Raw genomic sequence first — 13,899 nt, forward strand, 5'->3', positions numbered from 1 at the left:
ATATTAATTAAAGACATATGGAAATACAAGGTGTTAAAGCCCAAAATTTACGAGCTTTTCATCTCTGGAATGTCATTATTTAAAAAAGTAGCATTTGCTTGTGAATATTTGAAGAAGAAAATATTCAAACTGACGCACCACACAATACTTCTGGTACACCACATCCAAAAGTTTCCTTTCTTTTCCAATTATGTGTGAACAAATTCAAAGATTTTCACCATTACGCAGATAGGTTGATGCATATGCAAAATCTAACTAAAAAACTGTTGGCCAACATTTGTCTCTTTGCCTTAATTGGCCATGGGTAGCCGCAAAAACTACAATGAAGTTGTTTTGTTAAGTTTAACCCAGCAAAAAAAAAAAACGGCGGCTAACTAAATTCCATATGAAAGTGTACTTTCGGTTCATGCACATGCCAAATAGAAGCGGAAATGTGAATGCCTGTGATTCTATGAACATGACTTTTCGGAATCGCACAAACAATAACAAACAACAGAAACAGCTGTTGCTGTTACCCAAAAACCCACTGAGCTCTAAGCATTACAGCAACACCAATACCAATACCAACACTAACATCAACCTCGATGGTGACGCTGACTCTGACACTGACTTATTGTTATTAAAACCTGCTAAACGTAAATGTTGCATACATGCTTGCTCTCAGCTTGGCTACGATGAGCTTCGAGAGCGTGTTATTCATAAACACGTTTGTTATGTTTATAGCTTCGACACTGCATATAAAAACTTAACGAAAGTTTTTGGTACACTGAAAAATTAAGTTTATAAGACAGAAAATAGTACGTAAAAGAATGTTACGATCTGAAATCTGAAAATTATTCCACACTACACCCTAACACCCATGGTGGGACATTTGATACTCAAAATGACACTTAATTTATTTTTTACCCACCGCCATAGGATAGTGATCGAGCTATGTCCAGCCGTCCCGTAGTATTGCCAAATCGAAAAATCCTAAAAACAGTTTTGGAACTTTTGAACGGATAGTTATATCTCTATCCGTACAAAATACATGCTGTTTAGTATATCTCTAACGGTTTATGAGTTATTGGACATACAAGAACTTTTTTTTGAAAATTGTAGTCAAGTTATAGTCAGTACATATGAAATTGTGGGACTATATTAAGACTAACAAGTAAATGCGTGCTAAGTTCGGCCGGGACGAATCTTATATACCCTCCACCATGGAGCGCATTTGTTCTTTTCCCGGCATCTCTTAGGCAAAAAAGGATATAAGAAAAGATTTGCTCTGCCATTAGAGCGATATCAAGATATGGTCCGGTTTGGACCACATTTGAATTATATGTTGGAGACCTGTGTAAAATGTCAGCAAATTCGAATAAGAATTGCGCCCTTTGGGGGCTCAAGAAGTAAAATAGAGAGATTGATTTATATGGGAGCTGCATCGGGCTGTAGACCGATTCAGACCATAATAAACACGTATGTTGATGGTCATGATAATAATTACGACCTCTAGAGGCCCAAAAAGTCAAGATCCCAGATCGGTTTATATGGCTGCTATATCGGGTTATGAACCGATTTGAACCTAATTTGACACAGTTATTGAAAGTAAGAATAAAATACATCACGTAAAATTTCATTCAAATCCGATAAGAATTGCGCCCTCTATAAGCTCAAGAAGTCAAGACCCAAGATCGATTTATATGACAGCTATATCAGGTTATGGACCGATTTGAACCATACTTGGCACAGTTGTTGGATGTCATAACAAAACACGTCCTGCAAAATTTCGTTCCAATCGGATAAGAATTGCGCCCTCTAGAGGCTCAAGAAGTCCAGTCCCAAGATCGGTATATATGAGAGCTATATCAGGTTATGGACCGATTCGAACCATACTTGGCACAGTTGTAGCATATCATAACAAAACACGTCGTGCAAAATTTCATTCAAATCGGATAAGAATTTCGCACTCTAGAGGCTCAAGAAGTCAAGACCCAAGATCGGTTTATATGGCAGCTATATCAAAACATGGACCGATTTACAATACCAACCCACCTACACTAATAAAAAGTATTTGTGCAAAATTTCAAGCGGTTAGCTTTACTCGTTCGGAAATTAGCGTGCTTTCGACAGACAGACACACGGACGGACGGACATGGCTAGATCGACATAAAATGTCGCGACGATTAAGAATATATATACTTTATGGGGTCTCAGACGAAAATTTCGAGTAGTTACAAACAGAAAGACGAAATTAGTATACCCCCATCCTATGGTGGAGGGTATAACAAGTAAAAAGGCGTTAAGTTCTTTGGATACCTGGTATCTGGTATATATAAAACAGCTTTAAACATATTCGGGTGAAAAATGCATAATGTATGCCCCCATGAGTGGTCTAATAAGTACAAGTCATCGTTAAATTTTGTAGAACAATATATTGGTCTTCTTGGTAGCCATATGTATGTACCGCTCTGAACCATATATGACACGGATGTCGAAAAGCCTAACATACGTTACACTGTGTAAAATTTCAGCGAAATCGAATTATAAATACGCCATTTATGAGGCGAAGACTTTAAATCGAGAGATCAGTCTATATAGGAGCTATATCTAAATCTGAACCAAATTGCAGAAAGATGTCGAGGTGCCTAATACAACTCACTGTCCCAAATTTCGGCGACATTGGACAAAAATATGGGCCTTTTACTGGCCCAAAACCTTAAATCGAGAGATCGGTCTATATGGTAGCTATATCCAAATCTGGTCTGATCTAGACCAAATTGCAGAAATATGTTGAGGGGCCTAGCCCAACTCACTGTCCCAAATTTCATGGAACAATAAATGCGCCTTTTATGGGTCCTAAACCATAAACCCAGAGAACGGCCTATAGGGCAGCTATATCCAAATCTGAACTGATCTGGGTCCAATTGCAGAAGGATGTCGAAGGCCCCAGCACAACTCACTGCCCAAAATTTCGGCGACACCGGACAATAAAAGCGCCTTTTATGGGTCCTAAACTGTAAACCGAGAGAACGGTGTATAGAGCAGCTATATCCAAATCTGAACTGATCTGGGTCCAATTGCAGAAATATGTCGAAGAGCCTTACACAACTCACTGTTCTAAATTTCGGCCAAATCGGACAATAAATGCGCCTTTTATGAGTCCTAAACCATAAACCGAGAGAACGGCCTATAGGGCAGCTATATCCAAATCTGAACTGATCTGGGTCCAATTGCAGAAGGATGTCGAAGAGCCTTACACAACTCAATGTTCCAAATTTCGGCAAAATCGGACAATAAATGCGCCTTTTATGGGCCCAAAACCTTAAATCGAGAAATCGGTCTATATGGCAGTTATATCCAAATCGATGGCGCCCAAATTGAAGAAGGATATCGACTAGCCTAACACAACTCACCTTCTTACTTCCTTTCAGTAATAGCCTCGTCTTCTCGCCTTCTGGATCGCCCCCATAGGATTTACCCCGTCCTACCGACCGTTTCGCTGTTCCACAATGTTGCATGCGCATTCGTCGCCCACTACCTTAACTTGAACTCGGACTGCGTCAACCCAAAAGGCTTCGGGTCGTCTGCTTTTTCATTTCCCCTTACTCAATTATGGCTGGGCACTCAAACGATGCGGATTGTGCCATCCTCAGAGAAGGCATTTATCTCCTTCTTACTGTTCGTGAACTTACCGTCCTGGTTGTTATTGCCCTTATGGCCAGTTTAATATCCGTAAGGTGTCCACATTCGCACCACACCACCTCACGCATTTTGTGATCGCCCGAATCTCCACTTGCAGGACCTGGGTTTTCAATGTGGACCACAAGGCTCACTCTGTCATTTAGCTTTGATCCATCCGTGTAAAATGATTTTTTAGATGGCAATTCTAGGGTTCCGTCAGTCTCAGACTGTGCCACTGGCTGAAGTGACTCCCACTCAACCTCAAGTGTCGTTTCAGATATCCGATGGGAAATCTCTTCCCTTCCTTTCAGGTTTCCTATCGTTGCCTCGATTATACGGCGATGATATGAACTGCTATCATCCTCAATCCATTCTCCGTCGCTGCCCCACACTCAATGTATGTCATTGGGTCGGATATCTAAAATAGTCTCCAGTGGGTGTGGTCCTCATCGCTCCGCCTATGCCAAGACAACATGTTCCAGGCCTTTGGTGTCGCATAACTTGACTTGCCAGGCATAGGTATAAATACCATTCTTGCCTCCTGCCGGGCTTTCGAGGTATATGCAAGTCCTAGGCACGCTGTGAAAATAGTGGCCAGCTGAGACGCCAGATAGTCTGCCTCTTTCTATAGTAACGACGGAAATATTCCATCAGTTCCGGGTGACTTAAAATTGTTTGAAGCTCCTCAAGGTTTTCTTGACCATAAATTCCGTTATGATAAGCCTTCGATCAACCACATTATTCCAAGATTCCGGTGTCTCCGTGTGTTCCGTCGTATCCTGTGGAAAGTGCGTTTTCATCAAAAACCTCAACTTGTCCTCCGTTGTCTCTGCTCTCACTCCTATATCGTCTACTAACGTTTCAGTTTGGACATGGGTTTTTTTTAGTTTGGTCTATAATTTAACCATGAATCGTCTTACAAACGAACAACGCATGCAAATTATTGAATTTTAGTTTCAAAATACGTGCTCTGATAAGAACTGTCGATTTTGGAGTAAAAATCAGCAGGACGCATTGCTAGGGCTACCAATGCATCCGGAAAAAGTGACAGTTTGGTGCGGTTTATGGGCTAGTGCCATCATTGGACCGTACTTCTCCAATGATGATGCGAATCGTAACATAACTGTGAATGGTGAGTGAAATGAAATGAAACTGTGAAATGTGAATATCCAACTTTTTTTTTTGCTCAAAATGCAAGAGCTTGACTTGCATGACATGTTCTTTCAACATGACTGTGTCACATGCAACTTGGCACGCGTAACAATGGACTTATTGAGAGGCGAGTTTGGTGAATATTTTATTCCACGTTCGGACCGGGCAATTGGCCGCCTAGATCGTGAGATTTAACGCCTTTGAAAATATTATTTGTGGGGCTATGTTAAAAAGAATTTTGTTATCAAAATGCGTGCTCTGTTAAGAAAGTTCATCGCACGCCTTGTCCATTTTATGGTTAAGCCCTTTTTTGGCTTAATGGGTACGTAGATAAGCAGATTTGTCGATTTTGGAGTGAAGATCAGGGCTATCAATGTAAGAGCTATCAATGCATCCACAAAAATTCACAGTTTGATGCGGTTTATGGGCTGGTGGCTCCATTGGACCGTGCTTCTTCAAAGATGATGCGAATCGTAAGGTAACTGTGAATGGTGAGCGCTATCGTGAGATGATATCCAACTATTTTTTGCCCAAAATGCATGAGCTTGACTTGCATGACATGCCACACAGCACGCATAACAATGGACTTATTGAGAGGCGAGTTCAGTGAACATTTTTTTCACGTTTGGTATCGTTTAATTGGCCGTCTAGATCGTGATATTTAACTCCTTTAGACTACTTTTTTGTGGGGCTATGTTCAAAAAAGAATTTTTTTATCAAAATGCGTGCTGTGTTAAGAAAGTTCATCGCGCGCTTCTTCCATTTTATGGTTAAGCCCTTTTTTTGTCTTAATGGGTATGTAGATAAGCAGAATTGTCGATTTTGGAGTAAAGATCAGAGCTACTAATGCAAGAGCTATCAATACATCCACAAAAATTCACAGTTTGGTGCGGTTTATGGGCTGGTGGCATCATTGGACCGTGCTTCTTCAAAGATGATGCGGATCGTAACGTAACTGTGAATGGTGAGCGCTACTGTGAGATGATATCCAACTGTTTTTTTGCCAAATGTGCAAGAGCTTGACATGTGGCTTCAACAATACGGTGCCACATGCCACATAGCACGAGTAACAATGGACTTATTGAGAGGCGAGTTCGGTGAATATATTATTTCAAGTTCGGAACCGTGCAATTGGCCGCCTAGATCGTGCGATTTAACGCCTTTAGAGTATTTTTTGTGGGACTATGTTAAAGCTCATGTCTATACAGGCAAGCCCACTTCAATTGACGCATTGGAAGACATCATTGAAGCATTTATTCTTGAGATACCGGCCAAAATATTGGAAAGAGTATGACAAAATTGGACAAAGCTGATGGAACATTTGAAGCGCTGTCACGGTCAAATTTGCATGAAATAATCTTTAAGCTTTAAATTATATGGACCGTACTATCGATTCAAATAAAGATTTCATCAATTTTTCTGATTTTAATGTGTTTTTCATTCCAAAAACTTTCCTATAGCTCTTAAAAATCATTCTTTATTTAATTCGTTGTCTTAATATCTATGTATTATGGAGGCCACCGTAGCGCAGAGGTTACCATGTTCCCCTATGACGCTGAACGCCTAGGTTCAAATTCTGCCGAGACCATCAGAAAAAATCTTCAGCGGTGGTTTTCCCCTCCTAATGCTGGCAACATTTGTGAGGTACTATGCCATGTAAAACTTCTCTCCAAAGAGGTGTCGCCCTGCGGCACGCCGTTCGGAATCGGCTATGAAAAGGAGGCCCCTTATCATTGAGCTTAAAACTTAAATCGGACTGCACTCGCTGATATGTGAGAAGTTTGCCCCTGTTCCTTAGTGGAATGATCATGGGACAAATTTGCAATTTGCTATATCTATTACAATGTCCATTGAGATGTCTTATCCAATATGTGCTTCTATGCTTTTTATACCCTCCACCATAGGATGGGGGTATACTAATTTCGTCATTCTGTTTGTAACTACTCGAAATATTCGTCTGAGACCCCACAAAGTATATATATTCTTGATCGTCGCGACATTTTATGTCGATCTAGCCATGTCCGTCCGTCCGTCCGTCTGTCTGTCGAAAGCACGCTAACTTCCGAAGGAGTAAAGCTATCCACTTGAAATTTTGCACAAATACTTCTTATTAGTGTAGGTCGGTTGGTATTGTAAATGGGCCATATCGGTCCATGTTTTGATATAGCTGCCATATAAACCGATCTTGGGTCTTGACTTCTTGAGCCTCTAGAGTGCGCAATTCTAATCCGATTGGAATGAAATTTCGCACGACGTATTTTGTTATGATGTCCAACAAGTGTGACAAGTATGGTTCAAATCGGTTCATAACCTGATATAGTTGTCGTATAAACCGATCTTGGGTCTTGACTTCTTGATTCTCTAGAGGGCGCAATTCTTATCCGATTTGAATGAATTTTTGCACGAAGTATTTTGTTATGATGTCCAACAACTGTGCCAAGTATGGTTCAAATCAGTTCATAACCTGATATAGCTGCCATATAAACCGATCTGGGATCTTGACTTCTTGAGCCTGTAGAGGTCGCAATTATTATCCGATTTGCCTGAAATTTTGTACGACGGATTCTCTCATGACTGTCAACATACATGTTTATTATGGTCTGAATCGGTCTATAGCCCGTTACAGCTCCCATATTAATCGCCCCAAAGGGCGCAATTATTATTCAAATTGGCTGACATTTTACACAGGTCTCCAACATATAATTTAATTGTGGTCCAAACCAGATCATATCTTGATATCGCTCTAATAGCAGAGCAAATCTTTTCTTTTATCCTTTTTTGCCTAAGAAGAGATGCCGGGAAAAGAACTCGACAAATGCGACCCATGCTGGAGGGTATATAAGATTCGGCCCGGCCGAACTTGGCACGTTTTTACTTTTTTAGTTTACACACAAAACTTTTCAAACATAATTTTCTTTAAGTGCATAACTCTGACATATGATCGCACTATCTCTCATTGACTTGCTGTTTGCTCTCTTTCGTTTAACACCACTCTACACCACAACCTATCCAAATAAGCAATCTTAACGAAGGTATTTCAGTGTGGACTTTCTTTTCGAAGCCACTGAGTACAGTGATGGTGGCTTTGGCTTAGAGTGGCGGCAGTGAGGCATTTCACAAGATCATTACCAACTGTATGCGGTGTTAACAGCATCAGTTTGTCACCGGTTTAGAAGGAAGACACAACGTATTCACGACATACGGCGCATAACAAACGAAACGTTACAAAAAAAAAAAAAAAAACAAAAAATAAATAAAACAAATTTAAAGAAAAAATTAAAAAAAACAAACGACAAAGATTTTGTATGTGTGTGTGTTATATTTTTAAAATTTTTAAATGCAATTTTTATAATTAAAACTTGCCAAACTGCACTTGAGATCAATAAAAGGAAATTTGCGAAAGAAGACATACAGGCAGTCAGTAAATCGGTAAATCGGTTAGTCAGTCAGCCAGCCAGCCTGCCTGCTAGCAAGTGCTTTAACTAACTCGTTTTGTGAATGGTTTTCCGTCACTTCAGTTTTCCAACTTTGGTATGTTGGCCATGATCTTGTGGTGATTTTTCAAGATATTTGTTTTGTTTTTTTCTTCATTTCGCTACGCGACGTTATGGTGGCACAGTTTTAAATGCACGCATTGATACGCACGGAACTTGAAAAAAAAAGTTTTAAATAAAAACCAAGCTTGAGACAAACCTCAGCAAGTAAGACGACCATCGACGTCAAGATCCATAAAAAGCAAATAAAGTGACAAATTCCAATTTTGTGAAAGTGATGAAAATATCAGCACCAAAAACGACATAAACTTCATAGTAGGTGTGTGGATAAGCTTCTCAAAAAGAGGGGCCTTAAACATTTTTATTATCTAAAAATATTATTTACTTAAAAAATTTACATATACTCGCTATACAGAAAGCGTAAGTATTTGTTAGGGTAATGAGGAAATTTTTTTTAAAAAAAATTTGTTTTATGAAAGTAGGAAAGTTTAGGTACTCTTTTGTGGTGCAAACCAAAAAAAAAAAAGTTTGCTAAAGTAATTTGACATATTGACATGAAAGCATGGATTTATGGCACCTCTCTCTCACTCAATCAACTCAACCTGTTGCACATCGAATCTGCTGGCTTTGTATCGTCTACTTTCGATTTTCTGCAATACTCAAGCAAATGCTTTTTCAAAATCGTTCTTGTTTATCTGTTGAGCTGCCCAAGCAGCATTGAGCAGCTCACTCCGTCAGCCAGTCAGCAAACTGACCCACTTTTTTGTTTTGGCCAAATATGAAATTTGGTTAAACGATTGCCTTGCTTTCGTGTTGTGTTCACCCCAAGCCATCGTCATTATTGGTTGCTGGTTGTTGATTGCTCTTTTCGTATTTGGCATTGAAATGGAAAGTTTTGTGAGTCTGCTCCGAGTACAATACAAATAAGGCTTATTGGGCTTGTAACACTCTTTGGCAGGGGCGATAATGGAAATGGGTGCATGTTAAGCAACGCCTTGCTTGCAAGGTTGGCGACCTGCTCTCTGAATGCACATGCATTTATGCATATGCGCATGCGAATTATGAGCATCAGAAATGAAAGCGATGATAAGATATTAACTTAAATGTAAGCGTTATTGTGTGACTCAAGCAATAATGAGTTTTAAGGAGAAATATTTTATGTGAATTTTACTATTAGGTTAGGTTAGGTTGAAAAGAGGGTGCATATATTGGTTTGCCCAAAAAGAAATTGCGGATTTTTTAAAAGAACGTAAATGCATTTTTAATAATACTTAGAATGAACTTTAATCAAATATACTTTTTTTACAATTTTTTTTCCAAAGCAAGCTAAAAGTAACAGCTGATAACTGACAGAAGAAAGAATGCAATTACAGAGTCACAAGCTGTGAAAAAATTTGTCAACGCCGACTATATGAAAAATCCGCAATTACTTTTTGGGCAACCCAATATTAATCCGCCCCATGGACATACACCTAAGCCAATAATCGGCTTGTTGGGCGCTCTAAAAACTATAAAGTTTGAGTTAGGAATGCAGTGCTATTTACAAAATCCTTAATTGTTTTCACTACCACTCCCCTATGTTGGTTCATGTCTGATATTGTGTCTCCACTTAAGTACTGGTGTCTGTTGGACGCGATAGCCGGGCAATGACAAAGGAAATGCTCCAATGTCTTATCATCTTCCCCGCATGCCCTACACATGCTTTCACTTGCCGCACCGATTTTACATAAGTGAGCTCGTATTCCTGGAGGAGGGGGCCACCGTAGTACGCCACGCTAAACGCCTGGGTTCGAAACCTGGCGAGACCATCAGAAAAAATTTTTCCCCTCCTAATGCTGGCAACATTTGTGAGGTACTATGTCATGAAAAACTTCTCTTCAAAGAGGTGTCGCACTGCGGCACGCCGTTCGGACTCGGCTATAAAAAGGAGGTCCCTTATCATTGAGCTTAAAACTTGAATCGGACTGCACTCATTGATATGTGAGAAGTTTGCCCTTGTTTTTAAGTGAAATGTTCATGGGCAAAATTTGTATATCCAAATCTGAACCGATATGACCCATTTGCAATCCCCAACGACTTACATCAGGTTAGGTTAGGTTGAAAAGAGGGTGCAGATATTAATCCGCCCCAAGGGGGCAGATATTAATCCGACATACACCTAAGCCAGTAATCGGCTGGTTGTGCGCTCTAAATACAGGAAAAAAGTAATCTCGAAAAAGAAAATATATGGCAGGAATTCCGTGGTACTTGCTCCAACGTCTCATCTTCATCCCCTTGAATCCGACTTCACTTATTGATATGTGAGAAGTTTGCCCCCGTTCCTTAGTGGAATGTTCATGGGCAAAATTTGCATTTTTGAGCTCCTATTTCTATGTGTCCCGTTATGATACCAATAGCTATACTGATCTTCTTCTAACTTCCTTGCAGTAAAAACCCCGTCTTCTCACGATCTGGATCCCCCATAGGATTTTCGCCGTCCTACAATGTTTCATGCGCATTCGTCGCTCACTCCCTTAATTCGGACTGCGTCGACCCGAAAGGCTTCGGGTTAACCAAGTTTATTGACGGCAGTCCTCTGGCCTTCATCGCCAAATTGTCTGCCCTTTCATTTCCCCTTACGCCGTTATGGCCCGGCACCCAAACGATGCGGATTTTGCCATCCTCAGAGAAGGCGTTAATCTCCTTCTTACACTGCAAGACTTTTCGTGACCTTACCGTCCTGGTTGTTATTGCCCTTATGGCAATTTTACTGTCGGTAAAGAAGTTCACACTCGACGTCCTCGCGTTAGCTCCACACCACTTCACGCATTCCGTGATCGCCCGGATCTCCGCCTGCGGGACTGTATTATGGTCAGGTAGCCTTAAACAGATCTCAGTCGCTGGGTTCTCAATGTAAACCACCAGGCCCACTCTATCCTCTAGCTTTGATCCATTCGTGTCGCATGATCTTCCAGATGGCAATACTAGGGTTCCGTCAATCCAAGACTGTGCCGATGGCAGCAGTGCCTCGCACTCGACTTCAAGGTTCATCTCAAGTATCCGATCGGAAAACTTTGCCCTTCCTTCCAGGTTTCTTATCGTCGCCTCGATCATACCGCGATGGTATGAGCTGCTCCCATCGCCTTAAGTCTCATAGCCTTAGTGGCTGCCTCACACTTATTCAGTATGTCAATGGGTCGGATATCTAGAATAGTCTCCAGTGCCCTAGTGGGCGTCGTCCTCATCGCACCGACTATGCCAAGATAACATGTTCTCTGAACCTGTTGTATGGTCCTTATGTTGCACTTTTACTCCATAGCAGTCCACCAAACTACTGAGGCGTAAGTAAGTATTGGTCTAATCACGCTCCTGTAGAGCCAGTGGACTATCCTCGGTTAATTGTTGTTGTTGTTGCAGCAGTTTGTTGTGTTCTGTCTTTCATCTGCCCGATTCTGTTGAGTGTCCACATCCAGGAACTCTGCGCCTAAGATGGGGTGCGTCCCGAGGGATCTGGGTCTGAGACGAGTGGGTCTGACTGGGCAGGTAAACAGGTGACGTGTATCGAGTGGTCCCTGGTCACAATCGGGACATACATCGTGGACGTCGCCATCAATATTTGGTATGAAGGCGCTGAGGCAGATGCCAGAACGTAATTGAGCCTGAATTATTATGGTTCGCCTGGGGACGTCAATTTCTAAAGGTGTAATGGGAGGCGGTCGTTCTCCAAGGACTACGTGCACCCGGTAGCTATTTTCCGCATCTACTAACGCGTCTGCATGAATGTTGTCTAGACCCGTTTGATATGCCGCTTGATCTAGAGGTTCTCTCTTGTAGCGCTGAATTTCACCCTCTAGATAATGTAAATATGCCATGATCGTACAATCGTCCGCATATGATACGACCTCTATGCCGTCTGGAGGGGCTGGAATGGGGGATAGATAGAGGTTAAACAGTGCCGGAGATATCACTCTGCCTTGAGGAACTCCCTAAATTCCACAAATGTCTGACGACCATACAGATAATTTGCAACCCAGCGTTCCAGGCCTGGCTGGAGGGACGTATTGACGATGTCCTCAAACAGTTTGGCATGGCTGCTTTCGGTTGGTCCATTTCCACGAGAATCTATCACAAGACCTGGGCTGATTGAAGCCACGCAATGTGTGCTGTGATGACAAGCAGAGCAGTTGTTGTGCTATGCAGTCTTCGAAATCCATGTTGATACAAGGCTCGGGAGAAGTAGTCCCTCAAGCGCCTTGGCTACTGGTGAGAGAAGGGAGATCGGTCTGTACGACTCCCCCAAACTCGGGTCCTTTCCAAGCTTCAGCAGCGGGATCACTATGCCCATTTTCCAGACATCGGGATCTATAGGAATGTTCAAAGACACGTAGAGGACAGTAGTAAGGTTCTCAACTCCAGGTAAATCCAGATTCTTTGGCATCAGTGTAGAGATTCCGTCAGGGCCCAACGCCTTGGATGATTTGGCGCCACAGATGACATTCGTAACTTCGCCCACGGTAAATTGCGATGGCTGTCCATCGGCTCGGAGACCACAGATACGGCGAATGGCTCTCTTACTTGCCCTGTAACTCTAGAGATGCACAATAAATTGGCGGTTGAACAACCTGGTGCATCTCTTCGGATCAGTCACGGTTACTTCGCCAACAGTCCTAAGGTCCTGTTATTCCGTGAATCGGGGTTTGAGAGTGACTTAAGAGTAGACCAAAGCTTCCCTAAGCTACATTGCTCCAAGTGTTCCTGCCACAAATTCCGCTTATGTTGGTTGACTATCCTGTATATTTCCAAATTCTGGGGTTAGTGGGGTCCGTACAACGAATCCCATCACACTCGTCGGCGAGTACCACTGCCTGCGCCGGGAAATTAGGCCCCACTTGGGGTATTCGACCGGCTGGCATAAAGCGAGCGGCAGCTGCGTTAATGATGTCTCGGAATTTCCATTCGGCAACAAGCAAATCTGCTTGTTGCCGAATGCTTTAATCTGTTCTACCAAAGCTATGCCCCGCTGGTCGTTGCCTGGGGGAGAATGCCATGAAGTGTGATGCACATTGAAGCCCTTACACCAGACGATTATGGCCAGATAGTAGCCCACTTATGTCGGTCTTGTAAGTGTGGCCATTAATTGGGACACAGTTACCAAACGGCGGTATGTACACGTTATATAGCTCTATCTCGGCAGTACCGGACCTGACTAGCGCCAGACGCAGGCGTAATGAGTCTATACTGCATGGAATGGTGTATCACGAAGGCCAATCCCCCACCTCCATTCCTTGAGCGATCCTTACGTAGCACATTATATCCGTGACAACCTTGCAAGCTGGGGGTGTTGGTTAGCTTTGTCTCCTGGATCGCTTCAACCAAAATGTTCTTCCAACAAAATCAGATTCTTTTTCTACCGTTCTAGACCTTTCCTTTAGTGGGCGGTCCCCCGACCCATTGTTCTAAATTTGTAAACCGGATTTATTGTCAATTGCCTAAGACCTTTTATATGATACCCACTTTGTGATCTTGGACATACATGCCATACTCTACGTTCAATTAGCTTTCATTTAATACCCATATTGCCCCAATCGGTAATAATGTCATTTTTGGTCTT

At 42.0% G+C, this 13,899-nt stretch overlaps 1 protein-coding gene across 2 annotated transcripts in view; it reads left to right on the forward strand.

Moving 5' to 3' along the window:
• The first annotated feature begins 7,900 nt into the window (after positions 1 to 7,900).
• LOC106082240 (uncharacterized) overlaps positions 7,901 to 13,899 on the forward strand; it is a 53,199-nt gene continuing 47,200 nt past the window's right edge. The window contains exon 1 of one of the 2 annotated variants that reach the window (XM_013244629.2): positions 7,901 to 8,628. The gene's annotated coding sequence lies outside the window, so the exon portion shown is untranslated. The remainder of the gene's footprint in view (positions 8,629 to 13,899) is intronic. The other variant, XM_013244630.2, reaches the window with a different exon arrangement.

This window comes from Stomoxys calcitrans, chromosome 2 (assembly GCF_963082655.1).
Source record: "Stomoxys calcitrans chromosome 2, idStoCalc2.1, whole genome shotgun sequence".
Taxonomy (NCBI): Eukaryota; Metazoa; Arthropoda; class Insecta; order Diptera; family Muscidae; genus Stomoxys; species Stomoxys calcitrans.